Consider the following 27,122-nt stretch of genomic DNA (forward strand, 5'->3'; position numbering starts at 1 on the left):
ATATATGCCTGCGCACACTCAAATTGCTGAATTATATAAAGCGAAAATAATAAGGAAAAATTCAGCTCAATTTTCGTGAGTTCCGCTTGGCATGCAATTTGAAAATTTTAGCAATTTCGCCTCTGGTTTGTTGCTGTTTTCCTCCTTTTCTGTTTCGAGCAATGACATAAATTTATTTGGGTTTCTCGTGTTCGGTCGGCGCACAAAAGTTGATGCCACAAAATGGCGTCTGGCCGGGGAAATTGTTGCATGCATTTGCATATTTTCTGCATCGGCTTGGCCCGCAAAAGAGCGAGTGCGCGACATTTTATTCGGAAAAGTGCAGGCCCACTTAGCTCCCCCCTATCTTCCCGAAAATTTTCCCTTTTTCTCGGCCATAAAACATCGCCACCCCTCTGCCAACATGGCCAAAATGGCGTTGGTGAAAATGTCAACCATGTGCAAAAAGGCAAACATCACGGGGGGCGAGGGGCCGCCAGTAGCAAGTACCAACCGGTTGAAGTGCGACTATTTCCCGGGGCACAGTGGTAACAAAACTACTAAATCGGTGTCTGCCCGCTAAAAAATGTATTTGTTTTTATAGGTGAAAAAGGCTTAGAATATTACTAATCAAATTTAAAAAATAAAACATTTAAATACCTTTAACAAATTATCTAGTATTATCTAATATCTAAGTTGACCTTTAAAGGTTGACTTAATTAGCTTTTAAAAAATAATATAGTTAAAGATCTTTAAAAAATTTCTAATATTATCTAATGCCTAATGTGCCCTTTATAGATTGACCTCATTCCCAAGATCACTATTTATTTTTCTACCCCTAATAAATAAATTAATTTGAACGATCGCCATCGAGGGCACCACTGTACTTTTGGGCGGGCAATCAGCCAACCAAAGCGACGGCCATGCGATGTCCAATGCCCAGGCCACCAAGACCGCTCCTCCTCTTCCGCCACCCAGTGCCCCTCCTCCTCCTACTCCCCGCCCTTCCCCACCCCCCTCCGGCCCTAACCCTTGGCCAACCCCGCAGTCGGAGTAGAACCCGCAATTATGCTGTAGACCAAAGCAAAATAATTACTTTGATCGTCAAATGATATTATTTTGTCGGCCATGCGGTGTCTGTGGCGCAGGGCAGGGTGTTTGGGGGGTGCGGGGTGCTTGGGCGGTAGGGTGGTAGGGCTGGGCGGATAGTTTGCCGGGGAAAGGGGGAGGGAAGGCCGTCCGAGTGGGCAGAGTGGGGGGCGTGGCTGGCTCTGCATGCAATTCAGCTGTGTCTGTGTTGCCAATGGCCGTCGCGAAACAGTGGTTTTAAATGATGGCAGATTAGTAGCACTTCAGGAATTTTCAATAGTTTTTTCTGAAAATTACGACGCTTGCATATTTTCATAAAAAAAAATAATATTATAAATGCTCAATCCTCTCGCTCCAGAAATGAAATTAAAACTGCAAGGTCTACAAAGTTATTATATTTATTATATTTATATCCTTATATTTATCTAATAAACTGTTAAGAGAAACGTGACTCTACTATTTGGTTACATGTTTTTTCCACTGTTTTCCATTGGCCAGCCACGATGACGTCGACAATGGCCGCCATCAACTGAAAGTGCAATGTGCATTTGGCCAAATTTGCATTTGTCGGTATCCCCGAGCCGCCCAAACCGCCCAAAAAGCCATTTTAGCTAGTCCAGGCCCACAAGTTAATTACTTTTCGTACATTTTCGATGGCGCGTTTCGCACTGGAAACTTCCTTTTTTCCATCTTTATTTATTTCACTGCAAATGAAGCCTCCGCATGGCCAGGATGGAGCTACAGCTCCATTTGCAGTCCCAGTTCTCAGTCCACAGCCACATCCGCGTCCTGCATTTCGCTCCTCCTTTTGGTCGTTGTTAGTTTGAATGCGTTTTCGCATTTATATGCAAATTTTTTGGTTTGCATGCAGAAAATATTGCTTTCGACAAATGGCGAGTGGCAGAGTTGGGAACGGGAACGGGAATGGAAATGGGATGGTATAGTGGGGCTTTCTGCCAGTTTTCGGTGTGGTTGCCAGGCGAAAGGGGGACGATCCCGGGGCCACGGAATTGGTCGGCGAAATTGCAACGAGCTGGCCAATGGGCGGCATCACCATCATCATCATCATCATGAACTCAAATGGGCACAACCGCAAAATTGGAATGCAATTCGATCAGCATATGCGAGCCCGACGAATTATAAGTTATTATTTACCGAAAATTCTCCAAATTTAACAGCTTTGCAGCATAAATAGTAGTACTACACATGTAATTTGCCAGAACACCTACATTAATTTAAGCAATTAAGCTATGTTGGCATTTTCATTGGCATAACCATTTTTCAATGCAACGAAATCAATTTCATAAACGCTCGACAAACCTATGAATATTCCAAATAAACAGTTTTCCAAGAAGCCCTAATAGAATTCCCTACTGATTAGAGCAGGTAAAAGATACTTCCCACACATTAACTTTAACCTTTTGTCGACGGCCCAACCCTCTTCGGCAAATTAATAAAAGAAAACTGTTTCAGCGGAGCTGCAGATTTATGGCGGTTGGAAAATGTGCAATTAATGCGTGTATAAATTACAGCGCACAATTAAACGGGGCTCAGACGTGCTGAAAGTAGCCGGTAAGATCCGCAAATTACACATACGCCCCGTGGCCGTCGACTTTGCGTGCTTAGGGAGTGTGATTTATTTTGGGAGAGTCGTCTGGCTGAGCACTCATATGAATGAATGCGTTTGTAATGAAGTTCCGATAATACATACGACTAATTATGCAGCAGACAAAGGAAACTCGGGCAAATACTGGCTCCTAATGTCCTGGGGAATAGCAACTAGGAAATGCTCTACTCCTTAAGCTGAATCAGCTTAAGAATAAGTAAGGCATACAAAAGTGTTTCCATTACCACGTAAATAAATACTGTGCTGCACAGCAATGTAAATTATTGATATATCATTAATGAATATTTGTGGGAAAACTGCAAATTAATCACAAGCCACTGGTAGCACTCTGTTTATAAGAACACTTTGCTAACAGGCGCTGCACATCATCACTCTGAATACACATTCCTGGCATTACTTGCCCCAAAATGGGGTTAGCGCTGCGTAATCTGCAGGGCCCAAATTGAGTTGTCTGTGTGCAGTGGACAAACAGAACCCCAACCAACTTTGGTGCATGCCCCACACATACTACGCCCATGCTGCTGCAGCAATGCAATTCATAAATTTCAACAATGATAATCGAGCAACTGAGTTTGAAGAGGGCGTTGCAAGATTGCCGACTGCACTTGGGCGAGATTACAGCAGGGGAATTGCCAAAGAATGGGCAGCGGATGTGGCAGCATCCAGTCGGCAAGTGTAACATATTGCACATGCACACACCCACACGCACATGTGTGCATTCGTCCTTTTCGTCCAGGACAACGTCGCTCGATTGCGAAGCCGATGCCATCGTCGCCACCCAAACAAACACTCGACGCTTTTGTTCCTGCTGATGGAATTATTTGTTCGCACATTGTCAACTTGCCACTCCCCCAAGCCCCCTCCCCTCTCCACCTCCCACCGCCCCATTTCTTTGGGGTGTGCATGCACCGTAAAAAACCAGACAACGCTTACAGTAGCCTAACTCAAATGCAGTGATGCAATGCATTTTATGGGTATACGTTGTTTCTATATTATGACAGGACTTTTAGCTTGCAAAATAAATATATATTATAAGTAATATTTTCGTTTGTTTGTGAGCATTTTTCTCGCAGTGCACCGGCGACATCCGTGGCTGGTGTTTCCCATTGCAAAATGCAATTTGCCGCCACCCGAGAGGTTTTTCCACCCGCCACTCCCCCAATTCGGTCTTATCTTTGCTTTCATTTCATAAACCAGCTGCCCCCAACCGCCCCCCCTCCCCCCTTGTCCAGTCACAGTTTGCAACACTTTTCGACCGCAAAACGAACTCGAAACTGAAACAATGAAGACTCGTTGCTGCAACTGCAATCCATTCTGTGGGGCAGACTGCAGTTGCCGGCACGATGTATCATCAGTTGAACTTTTGTGTGGCTGTCATAGGCAGAAATTGGTTGCATGCCTGCCTCTCTGCCGAAAAAACATACAAATTTTGAGGAAAACGAGCCCTTGCAACTTCATTTGCAATGCTGCGGGTTGGGAAAAATTTGTGGGGCGGTTCAGGTCGAAGGCTTATAAATCAATTGGAATTGGTTTCGAAAAGACAATGTGATTGGATTTGATATTTTCGTTCAGGGTTTCGGATAAGATCTCATGGCTTGGCTTTTGATTGCGTGAAGTACTTGGGAAAAGCCAATTTACTGGCATTTTCCCTAACAAAGGAAGCCTTTTTCTTGTTTTCATTTAAGACGCAAATGAGCGACTGCACTGCATTTCCCATTTAGATGTGACAGTATCTGCCGACTTTTTTGGTTTTCCCCTGGTGCAACGTCTCTATATCTTTTCCACAGTTTATCTTTATGTTCCGCTGCAATTTTGTAGAACAGCTTGGCCCGAGGAGGTGCTCACTCCTCATTCTGCCTGGTTTCTGAAGACTAATTGAAGACTCTCAACACCAAGTTGAAAACTGTGAGAGCCGCCATATATTCTCGGCTGGCCTTAATTAATTTCTCACCCATCCAGCGGCAGAAACTACGCAGCTTATTTGAATGTTTATTAAAATGTACGAGAAGTTGCACCCTCCCCGCGAGTTGCCCCCCCTTTCTCGGACATTGTTGCGCCTAATTTGATATAAAATATATGTATAATATATATATTTATGTGCGCTGGTGTTATGGCAAGGCAGGCGATTCACTAACAACGCGCCAACATGCAAATTGGCAATTTAGTTTTAATTTTTTAATCGCAGCAAAGGAAAATTCAACTCGTTACGTTGATTGTTAAACAGATATACATATAAATTGTATTTCGTTTGGATAACTCATGAGTGGCTACCGTTTTACATACATAGGAATAGGAAAATTGTTGTTTTTTCGTGTGCACCTTTCGTTCATAATTTTTAATTGCGAAATGCAGAATATTTAAAAAAGTTTCAGCCAAAAGGGGGCTAGTAATTGTTTGCGAGTGCATACAATATCATGTCAAGCAGACATTTCAATTCAATTAAATTCTTTCGCCTTTTATCGAAAAACTTTTGCGGCAACAACTTTTTCGTATTCCCAACCATTTTTCCACTTTGCAAAAGCTGCATAAATTAATTAACCAAAAATGCTTTTACACTTACACACATACGTACCAAAAATAAACAAATTCTTCGGCAGAAATCTGCGACTGAAGCAAAACAAAGGCATAAATCGATTAAATTTGCTGTCATTCTAAATTTGACACATGAAACAAAATGCGTTTAACAATTCCCACCCACGGTTCTCAAAAATATTTAAAAAAATGGAGGGAGAAGTTTGTTCCTGTCACATGTAGCTGGGTGTGAAAACAGCAACAACAGCAAGGGTAACATACGTTCGAAAAGCTTTTCAGATTTTCCCCACCCCCATGGGGGTTTCCTTTTGGGAAAAGGGTGAAAATCTGGCTGCGCGACGTTTATGCAAATTGTCAGCCGTTTGACTGTGAAAACATTGTGTAGCCATTTGAACTTTGGGGCAACAAAGGGTTAAGGGGAATTTTTTGGAAGCGGCAAATGGAATTTAAAATTAATATAAAACGCGCATAAAGTGTTACGGAATATTACAAAAAATATAATATGTGCTTATGTGCTTACTTTTAACATTATATTTACTGCCAAGAAAAGCTAGTTTTACTTTAAAATTTTACATTACATGAAATAGTGTGCTGTTTGCGTTTTCCACACTTTCCTGTTGCAAGTGTCTTGTTCCTGCCTGCAATCAGAATTTTCATTTCCATCCAACTTTGCCTCGGAAAATCGTTTCCTCGCAGATGCCCTGCTCATTAGCTCCTTGGAAAACCGTAGTTACAAGTGGAACGCGTTTCCGACTTGTGTAAGCGGCTTTCAACCTACAACTCTGGCTTTAACACTTGCGACAACTTAATTCGTCGTAATCATGCGAGCGGTCTCAAATGCAGGCTCTTCACCGCTTCTTCACCACCGAGAGGCCCCATTTAAATTAATCAACTCGCCACCCATTCAAGCCCCACAATTCTGCCACCCACTCGAGCGCTCCTCACGAACTGCCGATACCCTCAGCTCTCAGCTGTTGCGTGCTGCCGACCAATTTTCATGTGCGTTCCTAATGAACTTTTAATTGTTTGGCGAGGAAACGGAAGAGATTCGATCAGAAGACAATCGCAATTGAAAGTTTTGGGGCGCCCAAGTTAGTGGGCTGCAAAAATAGCACTAGCACATTATTTTATATTTCGAGAACTATATTTGTATATATTTCCTTGACTTTCCAGCCCTAATCGAAGCACCTATGTATACATACTTAAGCAGACTCATTCATAATTCAGTTGAAGGTCCTTCAGTTCGATTCTTCTTTTCCGAGTGGCAAACCACACAAAGCCCACATAAATAAATTGCCGGCAATTACGGCGTTAACAAGTTTTATTGACTGACTAAATGCGCACAGCCCCCCGACCTCCGACCCCGAAATCCATGAAGTAAGTTACCCCCTCCCTGCCTCCCCTGCGCCACTGGCTAACTGAAGTCCAGAGATTGTTTTTTCCCGCTGCCCGGCGCTTCAACTGAATTCTCCCCCCTTTTTCGGATTTTTCGGGCAAGGACATTTCATGGGCTTGTACAAACGTTTAACCGAGTGTCTGCTCCCCTCAATTTTTCCGCCCCCACCCCACTTTTTGGGCGGGGAGTAAATTTATTTGCGCTTCGTGGCGGTCGTCTGGTCAAGTTTTTGTTTTTGGCCGACAGAGGGGAGTTTTGTGCCCAGGGAGCACAATGAATAATGTCCGCAGTCAGCCGGGCGCAATCGCTTGTTTCCACTTGTCGACCACCCACTGCCATCCCCCCCTCCCCCACTCGGCCGCCCCACTTGGGCGCCCATTCATTCCGCTAGATCAATCTTCGTTGCACTTCTGCTGGGCATCCCCCTCCCGTTTTCTCCCGCCGTCCATGTCCGTCTATCGATTCGACACTTTGTTGCATTTGAAATTTATTAGCCAGTTCTATTCCACATACACGTTAAAAAGGGTCTAGCTGTAAAAAAGGTACGTATCGTTGGAGTTAAATAAAGATAGCATTTATTATTGAAGGTAGCGTTTTAATTTCGCCTTTAAGCGGCATACATAAATTGGTTACTTTTTAGAGTCCTTTTTGTTCAAAATAAATTCTGAATTGCCTTGCAGAGAAGATGATGAAATATTGTAACTGTGAAGTTCTCTTTCAAATAAGTTAATAAGCCCGCAAAAGCAAAACATTTCGTGCTAAGAAACTATTAAAAACAATAAAGATTTTTCTCTGTGCCCGAACACCGCCAGAAATCTTTATCGAGCACATTCATCTATGTGCACATATCCCCAGCATATTTCTCACATTATAACTGTCAGTCGGAAATTTACCTTTCGAGCTAAGCATAAAAAATGGCAAAAAGAATCATAAGACGACATTGATTTTGTGCCATTGTTTTTTATTTTGGGCAATGGCAGCCAATAAAAAGATAAAGCCAGGCAAGCGAATCGTCTGGGGGAAGGTTATAGCTATGTGTCTTGGTCTCGGGTGGTTCGTTACCCTCGGGAGGTGGTGATGTGGGTGATATGGGCTATATGGTTGGTAGGTGGGAGGGGGCGTGTGCTAGGCGCTATCAGCATATGCGGTTTAAGTTGCGGTTGACATTTATTTCACGCACCATTGCACAAGTAAATGCGTTGCGGCTGCCGATTCGATTGGAGGGGTGAGGAATATATATTTATAGGGTATTTATAGCGCGGGGTAATGTACTGCATTCAGAAGAAAAATATATACAATATATATATTTCATGAATGCCAAAGGAGCTCTGTAATGACTTCAACTAACATCTATAGGTAAAATATTGAAAAATGGAATATAGTTTTTTGGCAGCTCGATGTGTGCACTTAAGTTGCTTCAGCCCAACTTGATCAAAGCTTCCTATTAATCGATCAGCCTCATATTACATATCAATTAATTTCATTTATCCATCACATCTTCAATTAGCAGACACTCACAGAAAGTAGACCTGGAAATCGATAGCAGAGCTCGTCTGCAGCAACTTTGACGGCCAAAGATCATCTCCATCACATTTTTGCGGCCCGAAGAGCCTTTAACCCTTTCGTTGTTGGTGCAACTTGCGGGCCACGCCCCCAAAAGGCAGATAGAAGTCGCCTTCGAGGGTCTCGGGGTCATTTGTTACCACTTCCTCCACACTTGTGTTTCAATATCTTTGCTTAGGATTTCTTTTTCGTTGCGTTTGCCTTTTTGGGTTTTTAATTTTACGCTTCGAAATTTTATAATTTCCACACTTTGTGCTAGGCTGCCCCTCTTTCTTTATTATTTTATCCCTCTCATTCGCTTCTCGCCCCAAACATCAAAAGTAAAGTTTTATTCTGCAGCATATTCTTTCCCTGCTCCTCGTACTTTTGCTTAGCCCGCCCAAAAATTCCTGTCACGTACACAAGTTTTTAATTGATGCCATTAAAAGGTTGGGGTCCCAAGAAGCAAAAAATAATACAAGTTGAGCGACAGGAATCAAAATATATTTGGCAAAAAAGGAGCTTGAAAAGAATAAATTTAAATGTTTATTATTGTTTATAACGTTTTTGCTTCGAAATAGGTTGTCTCATTTCAAGAGTTATCTGCTCTCAAACGCACAGCATTTGCTAGACTTTTTGCCCTTTAACTGATAACTGATTACAGGATTTGGGTGATTAACTGAAGCCCTAATTAGTGGAGTGATGTAGCGCATTTTTGTGAAGTGGCTCATGAAAGTCAGAGATAGTAAGTAACCCCCAGCAGTCGTTATTAATGGAACTTACAGCTCTATTCGCAGGATAACTGAATCCCGAAACTTTTTAGCCGGGTAAGTGGGAATTTTAATTGAGAATTGTGACCCAGCCGCACACACGTCCTTTCAGCCATCCTGTGTTGACTTTAATTGTGCGAAAAAGCAAAAACATTCTAATTTACCGAGCTGGCGCGAGAAAAAGGATGCAGGATATGCGAGCTGGTTTTAGCCGTGAAGTTGCCCCAAACTGAGTTGGTGTGTTTGGAATGTGATAGTGTAATTATGATGCGGTTTTGGGTTCGCATTTCCGCCCTCTCCACATCCTGCGAACAATTGCAGCCGAAGATTAGCCAGCTCAGCCCTTAGCACACGCCCTCGTTTTCCAGCATTTTCCTTTCCACATTGGCCATGTGTCGCACGTGGAGAGTCCTTTTTGTCCTTTTTTGTGCGAGTCCTTTTTGCATACTCCATTCGGACAATGGCAAATGTACTTTATGCAACTCGCCATTGTTTGCCATTGTAATTATGTTGACAATCCATCATCATACATCATCATCATTGGCCCATGTACAGGGGTATTTCTACACGTTTCTCTAAATTTTTGTTGAGGTTTCTCCGATTGCGATTGTATAGTTTTGGCCACGGCGCTTGACGGCCTTTTTGTCCTGTTTGGCTAATTTGTTTAATGAATGCATATGGAGATTCGCATTGGACGCGGTTGGCACGTGATGAGTGATTGTGGGGTTCAAAAATGGCAGAAGGGGTTGTTATTTATTTATTGATACAGCTGGGTGGCTGATATAATATTTGGCCAGTTAATGTGGTACACCGTAAGCTAATACCCTTTGCAACCAATTGCAAGGCATTCTAAGACATATGTGTGTACAAAAGTAAACAGAAAAAGCTAAATAAATATTTTTTAAATTATTGAGATATAGGAAGAATCTTCACATTGAGCTTGTACCTTTTTCTCCTATCTAATTACTTCGAAACCAATTTAGCTGGCAACTTAGCAGCTTCCACCAGCTAATCACTCAAACTTAGGCTCCCAGCCACCAATCCCAAACTAACCCACTAGCTGTCTGTCAATCGCAGGACTAATCTACATATATACGAGTATAGACGGAAAAACTGTGGCCCTTCGCACAGGGCAAATAAGACAAAAGTGGAAAAATAATGCCAAGAAAAAGTGTGGTACGCCAGTGTGTGAGGGAAAGTGTAACTGTGTTTAAACTCAATTAGCATAAAATGCAATCCATCATGGAAAATGTCAAAAACTGCTGAGCAAAGTTGCTACAAGTCGGAGCGCAAAAAAAATAACGAAAGAAGCCAAATCAGGGGTTGCAAACTGAACCGCAAAAACAAAAAAAAAATAAGTGGAAAAAATGTCTAATATATTAAACAAATATGATAATAAAGTTTGTGGTGGGGGCGAAAGGGGAGTGGCCAGGACATTGCCAAATGCAGGAAACTATAAAAAAGCAGAAGACGCTGATAGAGAAAGGAAAGTTGTGAACTTTGCATAACTTTTTCGACCAAGGATTTCACATCCACTCAGGTATTTACGACCTAACCGAATGCGATAAAATGTCCCACACAAAAAATGTTAAGTAGATTTCAAAAACCTGTAAGTTAGCCTAGTTGTGCACTGGAAAAACACAGAAGGTGTTTTGTTTGGCATTTCTAGACGAAGCTATTGCCAAATGTGTAAACATTGTATAAATGTATAAATAATTCTTGCAAGTCGATAGTAGTAAAACACTGAAATAAGAACTCTACGTTTATGAAAAGAAATCCCAGTAATTTCTCAACGTGCTGGAGTAGTTAGGGGTCAAGTAGCACCGCTGGGACGGGAATGGGTTAAGCAGGACGAGTCGCCCATAAATTTCCAGGTGCTCCTGGCTTTTGTGCTGGCCTGCCTGAATTATTGTCACGGGCAACAATGATGCGGCAGCATCAGGAGCAGCGAGTCCTGGCCGGGGGATGGCCAGGAAGTCCATAAACCATAGGCTGGGGCCCGCCATACGTGGAAGCCCTTTCCACGACAAAGTATTATCGAAGTGGGTAATAAAAAATAGGAAAATATGTTCGAGATTTCGGGCGCTTTGGGCTCATATCTAAATTACGCTCATCCGCAGACGTATCCTGCATGGAAAGCGCCAGCATTAAATGTGCAAACTTTGTACAATTTTCGTAGCATACTTTGGGGAAAAGCGAAGAAAATCAAACAAAGACTTAAGGGGTGAGTTTCCTTGCATTTCCCTAAAAAAAAAGTTTCAGGCTCCAAGAATAAGGGGTGTGGCCGCCGCAAAGATCCTGGCCACAACATAAATCCTGCAGGACGTCTTGGCACAGGAAAATGCAATGCCACGGCAGGAGGAATTAAAAAGGTGGAAAATGAGAATAGGAAGGTGAAGAATGGGAGAATGGGAGAACGGGAATGATAGAGGGAAAAGCCAGCAACAACTACAAAAGAAACGAAGAAGGCTGAAATTTTCACTTGCCAGCCAAAAGGGAAAATTGCATTACGCAGATGTTGCCAATTTTGTGGAGGATGGGGAATGGGGAAAGTAAAAACTGAAGGCGTCGGGGAAAATCCAGTGAAAATTCTTCCCTTTTGTCCCGCCCACGAAGTGCTAAAGAAGAAGTCGTAAAATGCAAGCAAGAAAAGAAAATTGCAAATGAAATGTCGAGAGTTTTGTGAGCTTTTCCCGGGGGTTCGAGGGGCGTGCAAGGAAAAAGGGGCGGAGAAAAAGCAATAAAATGGCGGATATAAAGAAAAGCGAAGGCCAGGAGCGGCGATACTCCCATGTACATGGACTGTACATAAACTCCCCTCAATAAAGAGATTTAAAGGAAGAAAGTATACAATGAAAACGGTTTTGCGGAGAAACTATATTATTTTTGCATTTCACTACCAATTAATCTTTCAATTTTAAACAACAAAGGATAATTGGGGAAAATTACTTGGCGGCGACAAGTAGAAAGAGTTTGATATATTTTGTTATTAGTGGTAAAATTAATTGAAGGCCAGGTGAGGGATGAAACAATGTTTAGCTGAAATCAAATGAATAATTATGGACGAAATTGCTGTATTTAATTTTTAAAAAAATAGTGCTCTATACTATTACTATTTACACTATAAATTAATTTAATTAAGGGTCGATTGAAACCCGACCCTATAAGGTATAAATATTATTGAATAGGATCACGAATCTGTCTATCTGTTAGAACGCCGATATCTTGCGAACCATAAACTCTAGAAAACTGTAGATTTTAGAAAGCGCAGCGAAAGTTTACTTACTGTAGCTGAGTAATGGGTAGCTTATAGTCGAGGAAATAAACAATTTCGTTTTCCCTGTTCACATATTTTCATTCTTTATAGAAGAAACTGAGCAGTTTAAGCAATCCAATTTATGAACAAAGAAGAATAAAAGACCCTCTTCATTACCGAAAGTAAAACAAATTACCAAAATAATTGTATTTTCCTGAATACTCGGAGCCTCTTTGAAATGAATTGTTTATAAAGAAATTTACATGCCGCAGAAGTTGCGCAGGACTTTTCTATAAATAACCCTAGCCGGGACCAGCTTAACCCCCGAAAGCCCACCTCATTTCGCCGTCATCATCGTGGTCGTAAAACTACAAGCGACAAACTGAAATTGCCCAACAAAATTTGAAAAACATAAATTTAAAATTAGTCCTGGTCAAAGGACCCGGCGAAGCCTTGGCCCCACAAGGCCCGAAAATTAAGCAGGGACTAAAGCCAAAATATTGTTTTTACCTTGTAAGTAAAATATTTATTCAATATAACAATATTCTCTGATTGAGGGATGGAAGTGGAAAAGGGACGGGGGTAGGATACCGAGGGAGCGAAAGAGAGGAAGCTAGGGAGAGGAGCGGGAGAGGGAGAGCGAGAGTGCGCAGTGCTGAAATTTGCACAAAGGAAATGCCTTTAAATTGTAAAACGAGACGCATAAACAAATGCACAAACGCAAACTCAACCAAACACACAAAAAGTCGCTGGGTAAATAATCAAGCAAAAAAAGAAAACCAAGGAAAAGGCAGAGCAAAGCAACGGGTAAAGCAAAAACAAAAACACAAGTGCAAAGACAAACGCAAAGCAAGGAAGCCAGTACATAGCGGAACGTTCGGCAAATGAAACACGCTCTTGGGGGCGGAGTCCCAACGATGGAAATGAAATCGCAATCTGAATTGAAATGGGAATTGAAATGGAATAGAGCGAGTCAGCTAGAGAACTCAGAGCGAGAGGAAGAGAGAGGGAAACGCACACACACTCGCATTCTCGCAATGAGAGAGCGAAATGACAAACAAATACAACTGCACAGTTATTGCTGCGCTGTCGGCGTCGACGGCGCTGCCACCATTTGCTCCCCTTTTCGGGCCTCTTTCTCCTCCATGCTCCTCGCCTCCTCTCTCTTCACTTCCCATTGCGTCCTTTTGTTTGTTGTGAGCAGAAGCAATCCCCGAAACGTGTTCAAAACAAATAAAACAAATTATAATCAAGCAAAAGAAAGAAGGAGCAAGAAGAGGAACAACAAGAGAAGACATTTTCCAAATTTTTGAATTTTCTTACAATTTGATCAGAAACCTTTTGAAAGGAGCGGCACAAGTACATGTGAGCTAATACTTCATTTAGTTTAAGTTCAGTTTTTAAGTCATTGCCCTGCAATCTCATTGTATCTAAATGTAATATTTCAGCTTGAATTTTAATTTCTAGAAAAGGATTCTTATCCTATATCGTTTCTTTTTAAATTCTCACTTTTTTTACTTAAAGTTTAAAGAAGAGTTGAAAAATTGTAATACAAAAGGTGAATTATTGAGAAGGTCTATTAAGATGAATTTTTTAAGATTTGAGTTTGGGTTATTGTAAAACATATTCACTAGATCCACAATCAAAAATGACGGAAATCCATAAGTTCTTGGTGCCTTCATTGTCTTAGGCGCTTTTGTTGGTGTCGGGGCAATTAACCCACTGCTGCCCCCTATCGACCGACAGCGAGGTTAACCCCTCGTCATAGTCGCCGTTTGGGCCTTGCATAAAATTATCAGGCGCAGAAATTATGGCAAAATACTACAAGTTTTTGTTGGTTAATTTGCATCTGGTTTTGTATCAGACGTTTTAATTACAAAATGCTAACAGCTTCGTCTCGATGTTTCAGTCGAGTTGTTTAATTGCCTTTGATTGCCGGTGGAGTTATGCGAAATGTGAGAACTAATTAATGAACTCCAATCATAATTTCCTCAAGAGATTCTGGAGTTTGCCAGCTGGGGGATTTATGGGTGTTTAAATTATACAAATTAGGCAGAAGGCAGGCAAGAAAGCTACATGAGATACGTATATCCAGTATTTTCTTAACTTTTTACTTTTTGTAAAAATATAAAAAAGTACAAAAATAACATAAATAAAACGGATATGCCATATTTTTGTATTATTTTTGCACCTATAACTTGTTTGTATAATATTTATTTCGCCACCAATTTTATGGCGTTCCCAACGTACTTTTATTCGTTCTTTGGCCTAAAACGTGTTTTCACAAGAACCGCACCAGCTACATAAATTTGAGTGGCAATTACGTTAGTCAGCTCGGTTTGGCTGACGAGCAGAGGGCCAGGACTCCTTGCGATTGCGATTGCCGGCGGCGTAAGGACCTTTGGGCAGGTCGAATTTCCAATTCCAGGAGCGACCAGCTAGCTGCCACTTTCCCCATTACGTAGGACCCAACCGAAATTGAGTTGAAAATGCCTTCTTACAACTAAATCAAATGTTTTGATAAATTGCCCGGCACACGCAAACATTTCGTTTGGACAAAATGGCCGAGAGAGCTGTCGACTCGATATGGTATGTATATGGTAGTTGATGCTTATCTGGCCATTAAAACAGGGCCAAGACATTGTACAAAAAGAAAACAATTGCGTGCCATTTAATGTGATTTTTGCATTTCGTTTAAATTGCCCCGGTGCACTTTGTTCTGCTCTCCTGTTGATCTTTCGTTTTCATGTAATCTATATAAATATTTACATTCTGTGTGGCTGCCGTTGTCAACACAATTGAGCAATTAAGATGGGGGATCTAAGCCAAGATCTTCCCATGACTTATCTGGAAAAGGTTCTTCTCATGACTCCGCCGCTGCCACAGCAATTTTCATTTCAATTTCTGCGCACGCGCAACATTTCAACCTCCCACTCACGTTCCCCAAGTTTTTTCTCGTTTCGTTTTGGCCAGGCTTTTACCTCTTTGGTTACGAGACTTGCACAATTTATCTGTGATTCCATGTGATTCCATCTTTGGCCTGGGCAGTTTTTCCTGTCAAGAGCCATCGCTGGGATGTTTTAGGGTTGTCATCGTCTCGCTGTATTTATGATTATTGTTATTACTATTTCATCCTTCTCTCCAGTGGGAATTACCTGTTTTGTGAGCTTTGAACTTGCCAGCGCAACTTAAATTCATAAGAAATTATTGAATTCGAGGTTGAGGTTAGCTTGTTGAGCTGAGCGGTAATTTAAGATTCATACATACATATACAAAGTGTTTGTAACTTGTAATGACCTATCGCATCGATACGAAACTTCTAGTTTTGTCCGATAACTTCTAAGTGCACTCACCTGCCAATTTTCATATCCATCTGCAGTCGTTTTCCTAATGGGTTAAGGGCCTTGGATAGGCCTCTGGTTCTGTTTTTCACCCGCGGGGCTTTCTATTTTTATATGGCGCGTGTGTGGAATCAATGAAATGGAAGATAATTGCACACACCCAGCATTTCCATCATTATTATTAACATTAACATGAGCAGCAAGGATGGATGGGCGGGGAAATGCGGAAAAGTGGGAGGCAGGTGTGTGGCAGTAGCAAGCAACACGTGTGAAAATCAAATTCCATGGCATCACCTACGCAAATTACAAAATGAACACACGCAGCGCAGCGCTGGCCAAGTGGGGCGGCTGGGGGCTTTCAAGCCGGCTAGGGGGAGTTAAAGGTGCCGCGCGCATGCCTGAGCACCAATGGGTTAAGCGCGTTAATCATTTTACCATTGACCGGCCTCAGCATCCTTTCAGTGCTGCCAAGCGTGGCCTTAAAAAGTAGCCAAATCGTCATTTAACGCATTACAAAGTATTGGCTTCCTAAATGGGCTGTATTATTAAGTAAAATACTGATAAAATAATTCTTTTATAATATTTAAAGCTAAAATGTTTATTATTTTAAATGTTATTTTACTAAGACAAAAACTTCGACTTATGAAAATCAGAAAGTTACATTATAAAGTGTAACATAACTTTCATAGCTAAGAAATAGCCAAATTGGTAACACTCCCCGTTCATTTTCCCCTCTCTCAATAATTTTCCTCGGCTTTCCCCGTTCCCCTCCTGGCACCCATTCATCGATGATTATTGCGTTAATTAATATCCTGCATCCTGGTTTTCAGGAGTTCCATGGGGCCATTTCGAAGGCATACTTGTGCGTAAACTTCAAAAGGAATCTCTGCTATTTTCGTGCGAGGTGCCTGCTGGCCGGCTTAACCCCTTGCTGCCCCCGTTTCCGAGGTCTTTGTCCTGCTCACTGCCTTGGGCGGCGTTTGTCCAGCTGCTGCCCACTTGCCACTTGCCACTCCCACTTTTCCCTGGCCTGTCAGCAGCAACTGACCTAATAATCATTTTCAAAGCGAAAAATTGTTGCTGCCCAGTTGGCCCAACTTATTTCATTCACACTTTGTGTGGGGTTAAGGGTGCAGGGGCTGACTTCGAATGGGCGAACTGGTGTTAAGCGCTTGGGGAAAACATTTTCCTTTTTTAGCCTTTTGTTGCTGTGTGCGTTTATGGGGCCTATTGCGTGGAGTTTTCAGGTATGGATTTTTGGATCCAGCCTAATTTGGGCACTTTGATGAATGTTTGGGAATGGGTGGATTGGCAAGTTTTAATGGGAATTTGCGATCTGCAGAAGAGCTGCTTACAAAGTCATGGAATAGAAAATGTAACTCAAATACTTGTATTAGTTTATATAGCTTGTTATAAACAACTTATAAGCTCCTGCATATGTCTAATGTCTGTCTCTTGAACTAAACTCAATTCCATTTCGATTCATTCACATATCGATTCAAATTCAAAGCTTATCACTTGTAGGCCAACCCCGGGCCATTTCCCATGGGTCAATCAGTTGGTTCCCAACAAAAATTAACCAGGAGCGGATGCAATTCCAGGTTCATTAACAGATTTCTCTCACCTTTCGAACGCCCAGCGCGCAAAACACAGTCATCAATCAAACATATGAATCGAGTGGAGTCCAAATGTGTGATTGCTATTCGAGCACGAATAATGATCAAGATATTCAGCTGCAAGCTGGCAAAGACAAAAAACCGATGGAGTGATCGAACATCGAATTCTCAGGGGAGAATTGAAAAATTAAGGCGACGCGTTCGCAAAACTCTGGCACATCCGAGTGCCAATTAGGCATTTTGTACATTCTTCGTGGTCGAAGGCGACAATTACCAAGGACAAAGTATTGGCCACAGAAGCATTTGGCTCTCCATTCGCATCGACACTGCATTTGGCGCTTTATTTGTCTTTCGGGCCACTCGGGCGACTAATCGAAATTAAATGACGTGTGAATGTTGGCAGCTGTTTTCTGTTGGCTCACCTCCTGACTTTGTGCTGTTATTATTATTGCATAGCTTTCGATTGCTGTCAGTCAGCAGCTCCCAATTGGTATTGTTGGTACCCTGTAGCTCGGGGCATACTAGGCTAGTCAGGCAGTTACTCTGCAGATTCCGCTCAAAGACTGAAGGAGAAATATGCGACAGCTTTCAATTTCGTCACAATTAAATATTTTTAAAGTAACTTCGGAATTGAAAACACATTTTTGAGTACAAACTAGACTTAACTAAGATATTTTGTAATTTGCTGCTTAAGATCATTAGCTGTTTTGCAGGGACATCATGGGTCGACCCCCGACCATAAAACTTAACAATCTGCTCCCGTTCTGTTCAGTTGATTGTCGTCTGTCGCTTTTTGTGGTTTTTATCAATTTAGTTGATATGTTATTGGGCTATTTGAGGAGACCAGGCCAGAGCAGAAGGAGCCATAAATTATGACGACTGTCAGTGGATGATTGCAATTGCGTTTGCGATTACGATGAGGTTGTCGCTTGCCAACTGGCGTTCAAATGTTGTGGCGGCTTTCATAAATTTCGTATATGTGGATAGGTGGACTTTCACGCCTGATATTTGTGCTGCTTCACTCCCATGTTCGGGCATTAATTAATGTTTAAATAAACCCAGAGAGTTGTCTTCCTCGCATTTCGCCCCGAGTGATTTGTGGATCATAAAGAGTGAACTGTGAGAAAATTGGGAATAACATCGGCTGATCTGCGGCTGTGGTTGTGCCACTTCTGTTTGATTAAACTTTGTTTAATTTATGATGTGCGCTGATCAGAGATGAACCTGTTCGTAAATCGTACAATTTTATGCCTGATTTGTCATGGCCGAGTGGGTTTTGTTGTGGTCTAAATGGGCTGATATATTTTCACCATCATTTGGGATCGATTCGACTGGCTTGCGTATGAGCTGGCCAATCTGACTGGCAACTGTCATCAAATTGCACTCAGCTTGTCATTACTGGCAGCTTTGTGCTAATAGTTGCCTTTTTCACCGAGCTTTCAGCTCCGCCGAGTTGGCTAATTTACATATAAATTAAAACTAGAAAAAGTGAGAGAACTCTTACACACATCCCATGCTTGTTGGTCTTTGGCTGGCAGTTTGTTAACCTCAGCTCGTCAGTCTCGTTCTTGTGCTTTTGGTAATAGTTGTCTGGGGCTTCTCAGGCTTTTCAAGTGGCCCGCCCCGAAATTCCGCACAGAATTTCATAAATGCCTGGCAATAAGCGACCCAAAGCGGCAGGATGGATATCATATGTAAAAAAGTCGAGCCACATATGCGACACTTTGCTGCACATGTCCTGCCACAGGACAAAAGGCATCCCGGGCATACAAAAAACCGCAAAATGCTTAAATGTCTTTGATGGCTGCCTCTCGAACATCCACCAAACAAAACCCCACCTCCGCCCACAACTTGGCTACCAATTTTAGTTTTGGGTTTTGGGTTTTGGGTTTTGGCATTTTGTGCGCTCCAAGGAATTTCAACTGTTCGAATCCGAAATATTTACCCTGTTCAAAATTTAATCTGTACATTTTACAACTGGCAGCCTCAACCTCTTTGATCTGCCAGCCGATTGATACATCGGATCATTAATAATAGTTCGTTTCGAACTTTTTCCAATCTCCTCTGCGGTTTTTTATTCGGCGCCTACTTTCTTGGCATATTATTTGTTCAATTTCACGGTGTACATACTTAGTTATAGTTGTTATGTTCTCGGGTTTCGATTCGCTTTGGCCACTCAGCCGAAAACATTTGAATTATCATTTTGTGGCACTGCCTAATGATGATTGTTTCGCATTTAATTGGTTTTTCATTCGGCTGGTGGTGCATGACTGGCAGGAAAAGTTCCAGAACTTGTAGTAGATTGTAATGGGTTTGAGTGATTGAAGAAACATTCATGGTAGGTAGCACAATTTCTTTGATTTTTAGCTATACTTTCTTATACACATTGTTTGAAATCGAACCCTTTCTACCTCTCCATTTCACCCACTTTACCAATGCCATTGCCACATATCATTATTTTATCCTTAAGCAAATCGAGTCCTAAGCCACTCTAATGGATTTCATACCCCGTCGAAGAACATGGATTGCATATTTCACCCAATCTCCAAGCCACAACCCTCGAATAACATCTAATTGCCATAATCCATTTATAAGGTAGCATAGTCGCACAATGCCCAGCGACCCGGGGAAAACTGTGCGGAAAAGCGAGGGAAAAGAGGAGAAACAAACAAAAAAGCCAGACAACAGGCAAAGTAAAAAAGTCAGTTGTTGCAATATGACAGGACTAGTAAATAAAAAAAGGCGAACGGCCCCCAGAAGTTGGAGCCCCCCGTTGCCTGCAGTAAAATGATACAAAGAAATGCGAGACGACGACTTTTCAGTACAATTTCCCGGCGTTCGAGGAAAATCCTTTTTATTAGTGCGATAAAGGCCGGTGAAATATGTATAAAATTGTGGGGAAAACACAAGCTGCAGACAACATTTGCATTGCCTACTTGGCGGCGTCTTTTATTTATGAATTTTCTCGTCCGCTTTTCCGTGCGGGGAAAAGCTGCGCTTATTATAATTTCCTTTTGAGCATTAGTCTGGGCCAACCCCGACCGCCGCCGGCTGCTACCCACTGTGCACAGTGGGCCTAATGGATGTTTGCTGTCGCAGCTCGCTGCTCGTTTTTTACGATTTGTAAGTGCAATCAGTTGTACAAATGCAAATCTCCCATTGGGTTTTATTTTTCTATTTTTTTCCCCGAGCTCAAAGTCAACTAAGTCGTTTAATTTTGTTTAATAAGACTTCGCGGTATTTCCCCGCACGTGTTGCTTTAATAATCCGACATCAACCAACCACCCAGGCAAATTACCCCAAAAATCTCGAGTATTTCCTACGCATTTTTTCCGCATTTTACTCCCATTTGATTCGGTTTTTTTTCACGTCTTGCAGAGTTTCGGTTTCATTTTGGGCTTACGACTTTGATTTGTGTATTTATCTTTTGAATTTTTATTAGCAAATACGTTTCCTTCCCACCCAAGTGGGGCGAGAAAATTCAAATGAGCGGAAAAGATGGAGAACAAATATCCGCTTACAATTAGACAAAGAGTATCGAGCTAAAGCCGAACATCTGTTATGGAAATCGCAATTTAATCGCAGGAATTTTCGATTTTCAGTGGGCAGCCAGCGTACAGCTGTCTGTTTGAAGCGCTTGGTAAATACAGACAAAAGTTATAGACTGATAAGTAATGTTTGCAGTGTTGTAGCTAGATTTGTCAACTCGTCGCTTGTTTGCCTTTGGCTAAATATCGAAACATGTGTGCAATCCAGAGCTTATCACGTGGCCCCCCTATCTGCCACCCACCTTGCCACCCACATGTCCACCCACAGTTGTCAATAAAATAGTGCGATATATGTCTGCGTCTGGGCGAGAATCCCCTGGGGTTTGGTATCCAATAGTTCTCGGTGCGGAGTGACTTTGCTTCCGCAACAAAGTCGCTGTGGCACCTTTGAAGTTCGCCGCTCTGAGCGGGACTTTCAATTAGCTTTACACCTTTCCCGACTTCCAAGTTAAGTCGCGAACAGACCGCACACAAAGTCGGTTGGGAGATGAGTTCCACATAAACAGAAATGCGAGCTGGTCGCCAGTGATGAGAGCTTGAGATACATAATTCGATCGTGACAGGTGTCTTCACTCCACTAGTTACCGAAAAATAACTTACTTTTTGGCCAAACTTAAGTGTTAAGTGCACATGCAAAATGTTAGGCAGTGCCTATTTTGAATACTTTCGAATGATGTTGCTAGGCTTGTATATTACTTTTATAATAAATAAAATGATTCACAAATTCTGTCATCGACTCACGGTGCCAGCTTCGCGATATTTTGTTTCAGCCGCGTTCATTTATTGATCGTTAAAAATGATTTAGACCTGACAATGAGACATTGTTAAGGGCGACGAGGAGCTCGTAAAAGGCTGCGGTTTTTTGGTTTCTGTTTAGCACATCCATGGCCAGCAATTTGCTTGCTTTTGAGAAATAAAATAAAAAAAGCCATGCCCCGAAAACGTACTCAAATTAAACAATTTTTCTTATTGTTTGCCATTGAGCTACTGTTCTCTCTTTTTGCGGTTTCCTGCGGCCGGCAACTTGTTGCTGGCAACATATGCGGCTAGGTTTTGGCCCTTTCGCGTTCCCAACATTGCAGGAGACAACAAATTAATGTTGTCGAAACACGAGAAAGACTTGTAAACTGTCGGCCGCTGAGGCAGAAAACCTTTTTGATTTTTGGCAGGCTCCGCAGACCGTGGAAGAATCGCTGGGAAGAAGCTACAGCAGAAGGTAGTTCAGCACGCATGGTCAGCACAACAACAGGAACAACAACGACTTCTTCTTGGCGGCTTTTCGACTTTGGCCTTTTGCATGTGGACCCGGTTCGGTTGTTGTTGCTGCATTTGTTGCACGCCTAAATGTCTTCTAAGTGGCGTAAATCTTAAATTGTTGCCCCAGGCCCTTTCGATTTTTATGGTTTCATGACTTTGATTTGCCCTGGCAATCGTCGCAGATTTGGGGGATTAGTTTTAGCCGGTGATTTGGCCGAGTTTTTGCTGCTTTTTACTGATATTTTTTCGACGGTTCCGATTTTATTAGGTATGCAAATTTGTGTGCGTCTTTGCGTTCCACTTTAAACGAACACACATTTAATTATGTTTTTGCCCAGACGCTTGTATTTCGATTTGTCTGGCAACACAATTTTTTTGCAGCACTTCATTGCATTTAATTTAGGCTACTCCGATTTCTTTTCATTTTTGACTACTCATATTAAACAAGAAAAAATTAAATTAAAAAAATTGTCTTAGATAATTCTCATTTACATAACCATTATTCATACCACACGCCCCTCGGCGGCTTGAGAATGCCTAGGAAAACTTTAAAAGAAACAAAAATTAATATAAATCTACGCTACAACCATTCAAAATCTCACCCAAGCAAATCAAAAAGGTGTTTGAAATGCGCATGATGTTCAGATGTGTATTTTGCAGTAATAATGAGATTATATTGCTGATATCCAAAGTTGGTAGGTTTCTGATTTTCCAAGAAACATTCGTTAATACGCGTATAATCAATTTGGCACACTAAATGCATTTTAATATAATTTAATACAACAAAATTATCACTAGTATTTATTCCAAGTCTATGGCACTGGCCTAACTTTTGTTCACCTTGGCTTGCCGCTTTACAATTCGACAGAAAGGACTTGCGAACTTCCCCCAGTTTAGACACGAGAAAATGATTGATTGTTGTCAATAGGAAGCTTCCAAAGAAATTAACTGTTCAAGTGTTGCATAACTCACCCACCGCCGGAATCGATCCACCACGCAGCTGTCAAATTCGGAGCATCATATAAATGACATCGAAACAGTCGCAAACAAAAAATAAAAAGGCATTTTTGTCACGCAGCCAAATCGATGACGTCGCAACAGAAGGCGACGTAATCAGTTCCGCTTAGCCAAGCCAAGTCACAAGTCACAAAAGTCGCTGGATAAGTCGCAACTACACGGCCTATCTGGAGCGCTGATGACTGTTTTGATGATGATGACAGCCGAGTGTGATTGACAGCGATTTATGATTGTTGCCTAAGCAGTTGAAATTTCTCTAAAGTCCTTCTACACGAAGGCATTCCTTGGCGAACAGGGAAAGCTGCCAAAGGGTGACGCAGTTGCAGCCCAAGTGAATGACCCGCTTGCATTTTGTCTCTACGTGTGAATGGCTACGCAAACATTCACTCATTCATTCAAATGTGTGAAAATTGCATATTATGTGGCGAGACAGTAGTCACTCAATGTGTGACACAAGCAGTTCTATGAACATATGCAATTCAGTAAATAAAACTGCCTTAATAAATCAAATGCAAGTTGTGTTAGTGTAACCAGTGCACAGATCATGATAAATAGTGTGACCAAACTGTTAAAAGTGATCATGTACAGGGAAGTAGGAAGCTTTCAAAGCATATATGCATGATAACAGATAATGTTAGGGTTCCTTAAACTTTTTCGCAACCTAAAAAGTTGTTTGGCATCACCACTGTGCTGCTCTGCTTTTTGGTTCACTCACCTCGGCTTGGGCAAACACTTTTTGCGGCAAATTTTTCAATGCGCATTGCATTTCATCTCTAAACGAGATATGGGCACCAGGACGAGGACGCGAGTCCTTTTCAAGATGCGAGAGTGGAGCAAGCGAGACGGGACGAAGTGTCTGCTGTGAGTATGAATATTCATGCCTTGTTTATGCATATTTGCGTGTCAAGTGATGCCACATCCTTTTCCTTCCAATTCCTCCTCCTTCGTCCTGTGCGATTCGCATTTCTCTGCTCATTGCTCTTATTCAGCGGCTCCAGGGGCTTCTGGCTGCTTCCTCTTCTTCAGCTCCTTGCACGTGCAACACGACGTATGCGCAATATTTCCGCTTCTGCTTTTCGGTTTGCTTTTCAAGTTTGTTTACCATTGCACACGAGTTGGGTTCAAAAAGTGAATAAAAAAGGACGAGCGCTGTGTGAAAAATTTTCTGTTTATGCTCACATTTCATTTGAACGTGAGTTTGTTTGTTTGCCAATTTGAAGTGCTAAAAAGTCGGTGGCTGAAGAGGACCAACGGGGTTGACTGGACGGCAAGGACTTTGATTGCAATTTGTGCTGAGTGTGCAGAAAGGAAATGGCTGCAAAGGAGCTTGAACTTCTGCACTTTCGGGCTGCCAAAGGGCAATAGCACACGGATTAGGTAAAAGGGAAAAAGGAACCAATATAAATAGCTTTTTTAAATGGGAAATAAATAATACCTTTCGAAAAGGGCCATGTTATCGTTATCAAATAGTTGGTTTAATCTGCCTGAAATCGCCAAAGCTAAGAAAATTAATGCATTTTTGCAAATTTTTTACTGCCTCTTGATTTCTGCCAAGCCATTTAGTGGCCTGAAGAAATATCCCCAACTACCCACTCAGAAAAATATGTTCACATCAGTCTGATTTCCACGCCGTGTCCATGACAATTGCCCAGTCAAAATGGGGCGTTACTAGCCATGTTGTGCCGCGGCTGCAACTGGGCATTGACCATGGCCCAGACGGGACGCTGCTGCTGGAAATGATGATGACGATGATGGATACTCGATACTCCTTGATACCCAGCCCGAACACGAGCAGAACAAAAGCTACAGCGATGCCCTTGAGTGATCTATGCAAAGCAAAAGGCGGTGCTCAGGACCCGAGATCGGAGGATTGATGGTGATCGTGGTTGTGCGGTTGGTTACAGCCAAATGAAAGGTAGCCGTTGCCAGTAGCTCGCTGGTAGCCGACTAGTCATCAAAACTGGGAAATTAGCATAGACAGTTTCCAAGCCAGCCATGGCCAAAGTGCGTAGAAAATCATAAAAATGGCTACTGGAGTGGCCAACGAGCGCCTGGCCAAAAGCACGATGCAGTGGATATCCACACAGAAAAAATTAGGGATGATTGAAAAACTATCAAAGAAATTGTATAATAATTAGTAATAATTGCATCAAAAATCGTTTACTTATTAAAGAAGGATGTTCAAAATACTTTAGCGCTGCAAAGGCTTAAAAGAAATAAACTGAATTTTAAATATCTTACAAATAAGCAAATCATATATCCCTATCGGTACTGTGCCCCATTAATAATAGCCCTCATTTTTCGCTGTGCAGATGACTCGGCCTCAAAGCCAGCGGCATTAATTTCATACAATTAATGGAAATTATATGAAATTATGAGTGGAACATTGAAATTCCTTGTGAACATCGCCAGGGACGACAACAATCCAGATGAAACTCACTGTCCGCCTTCAAACGGAAAACTTCTAGCACCACTAACTTGGGTGGCAATTTCCATTTAGACACAGCCAGGCCAAATGAAAGAAAATTAAATTTTTCACTGTCTTCTTAATTGAAACATTAGCCAAACATTTTAGCTGTGCCCACTCCGCCCAAAAGACGACTCCACTCCTCTGTTCATTTACATTCAAATTAACTCGTAATGAAAACGAGTCGAGAAACTTTGACTTTCACTTTGTCTGGTTGTTTTCCGTTGGGGGAGTTGTGGCATTTAATTAGTTGTTCTGATTGTAGCTGCTCCGTCGTCCTGTCGCTTTTCCCCTGTTTATTACCATTTGCTGGCCATTTCTTCTCGGCTTAGCCAGTTGAATTATCCACGCCCTCGGTTCGCTGTTTGTTTTGACACTCGTTTGATGTTCATTTGCTGCAGTTTAATGACAGTTGGCAGTTGCCTATGCGATTGAATGGACAATCAAAACCTCGGGGTGGAAAGCACTGACCTTTCGGAAAGCCGTCAAATGGAAAACAGTGTCGTCATTGCTGTCACTTTTAATAGTTTCGATTTTCAAGGGTGAAATCATGCGATTTCTTTTCTTACAAACAAGTAAAATGAATAGATAATTCCATTGAAAGATTCACAAATAACACAAGTTAATTAATTTTACACAATATTAAACACTGGTGAAATTTCAGGGTTGTCATTGATACAGCTCTGCGTTGCACTTGCCACAACCCGTTCCCACCCACTCCCAAAAAAGGGACCACACCTTTCATGCCCTCCGAATTTTCCATCAATTTCTCCGGGCGTAATGTTGCCGTGGCAAAAAGAAAACAAGAAAACAGCAACACGTGCCCCTTTTAATTAAAATAAATAAATAGGCGCAAACACATAAATAAACAGAAGTACCAACCATTGGATAACTACAATGCCAAATAGATGATGGCTCTCGGTTACTCTGTCAAAAATATTCCGGTGGGCCTGGTATTCAATTTCATGCATTTGCTGGGAAGCTGGGAAGAGCGGGTTGTGCCCCAGGGGCAAAAAGTTGGGGGAGGGGCGAGTTCTACCCCCCACTTATATAAGAACTCACGATATGGGGGCGCCTTGAGCTGTGTTATGGCTTTTTTGTTGTACTCTGTATTCTTTGTGGAACGTGCGCATTCGAATTTGAGGCGAATTATTATTTAGTCGCGGCGAGACGCAAAACGTTTCTGGGAATAAAACATTTCCAACAACTTAATTTTTGTATGCCGCAATTTGCATGTGGAATAAATCAAATGTAAAACGCATAAAGAGCCAGGAACACCCCCAAAACAGCACAGACATGAGTTATGGGCTGTGGGTTAAGGTGGGCATGGTGGGCCATGGTGGGTTAAGGTGCTTTAAGGTGGGTGGAACAGTAGCCTTTGTCTGGCCAGGATTATGACCATTTATTTGCCTGCAAAAACGGTCCGTCCTGCAAATGGTAAATACTCCTGCGGTGGGGCGAAAGTTTTGGCCTAAGGCGCTTTTCCTCGGTACAAGAAATCCAAATCAATGAAGATTTCGGCGCACAATGGAGCGGTATTACAAAGAGTGTCCTGCACCCGTTTGGTTTCCACTTTCAGAGACTTTCTGGTCCCGAGTCCTTGGCTTCCTGAACTTTGCTGGATTATGCATCGCTTAGCTGGCGCAGAACTTTTCAGGCAACCCGAATTATTTATTACTAATTGA

General features: G+C 42.0%; 1 protein-coding gene across 2 annotated transcripts in view; it reads left to right on the plus strand.

Annotated features, from left to right (window-relative positions):
• Positions 1–27,122, plus strand: part of LOC6547579 — a 49,564-nt gene that overhangs the window by 14,873 nt on the left and 7,569 nt on the right. The window contains exon 1 of one of the 2 annotated variants that reach the window (XM_026979924.1): positions 13,430–13,556. The exons of the other annotated variant lie outside the window; for it this stretch is intronic. The gene's annotated coding sequence lies outside the window, so the exon portion shown is untranslated. Of the gene's footprint in view, positions 1–13,429; positions 13,557–27,122 lie in introns of those variants that run through there. 2 annotated transcript variants of the gene reach the window in all.

This window comes from Drosophila erecta, unplaced genomic scaffold (assembly GCF_003286155.1).
Source record: "Drosophila erecta strain 14021-0224.00,06,07 unplaced genomic scaffold, DereRS2 tig00000092-arrow-pilon, whole genome shotgun sequence".
In the NCBI taxonomy this organism is placed as follows: Eukaryota; Metazoa; Arthropoda; class Insecta; order Diptera; family Drosophilidae; genus Drosophila; species Drosophila erecta.